The sequence below is a fragment of the Mus pahari genome, unplaced genomic scaffold, assembly GCF_900095145.1.
Source record: "Mus pahari unplaced genomic scaffold, PAHARI_EIJ_v1.1 scaffold_5705_1, whole genome shotgun sequence".
Taxonomy (NCBI): Eukaryota; Metazoa; Chordata; class Mammalia; order Rodentia; family Muridae; genus Mus; species Mus pahari.
In genome coordinates this window covers 99051-100085 of record NW_018392381.1, presented here as the reverse complement: position 1 = coordinate 100085, position 1035 = coordinate 99051, and the positions used below count along the sequence as shown (strand labels likewise).

The 1035-nt window shown below is 37.4% G+C and overlaps 1 pseudogene; it reads left to right on the top strand.

The window, feature by feature from the left end:
• LOC110314983 overlaps positions 1 to 1035 on the top strand; it is a 22686-nt pseudogene that overhangs the window by 16606 nt on the left and 5045 nt on the right.

The window sequence follows — 1035 nt, the reverse complement described above, 5'->3', positions numbered from 1 at the left end:
TAGAACCATGCCCTAAACTTCACTGCTGAGCTACCTCTCCTAGCATATGTTGTTTACCTCTAATCATTAATTAAACATTAATGTTGCCAATATTTTCTTGTGCCAGGTGGCACTGTTAAATCATATATTCCCTTTTGGTAATATCTTATTAATGTTCAAGTGTGAACTGGTGTACCTCAAATTCTGGAAGATGAATACAGAACTACATTGTATGTATCACTCTCAAAAGAGTTTAAGTAAACGACTGGAGAGATGGCTCAGCAGGTAAGGGTACTGACTGCTCTTCCAAAGATCCTGAGTTCAATTCACAGCAACCACGTGGTGGTTCACAACCATCTGTAATGGGATCTGATGCCCTCTTCTGGTGTGTCTAAAGAAAGCTACAGTGATATATACATGAAATAAATAAATAAAATCATTTTTTAAAGTAAAAACTTAAACAAAAGTACATGAGTTCATTCTGTGTTTCCAGTTTGGTTGGTTAATTATGGCAGGAAGTACAAGGTCTTACTATCTAACTTTGGCTGACCTAGAATTCATTGTATACATCACACTGGCATCCAACTCAATGTGATACTTCTGGCTATGTCTCCTAACTGCATTTTTAAAGGCATAAGCCAATTGACCCAGCATGCTTATTGATTTTTAAATATAGTAATTGTTAATATTAATACAATTTCTTTGGTGTGTGCTAAACACTATTTTTTTGTAGAGCTTGTCTCTTTATACGTATAATTGAACATTCTTTAAAAAGGCTACATGCCTTTAATCCCAGCACTTGGGAGGCAGAGGCAGGCGGATTTCTGAGTTCACGGCCAGCCTGGTATACAGAGTGAGTTCCAGGACAGCCAGGGCTATACAGAGAAACCCCTGTCTCGAAAAACCAAAAAGAAAAAAAAAAAAAAAACCCAAAAAACAAAAACAAAAAACACACACAAAAAAACTGCTGCATCCTATTCAAAGGGTTATGAAATAACAGGGGTAACCGGGCTGGAGAGATGGCTTAGTGCTTAAGAACACTGTTCTCGCAGAGGT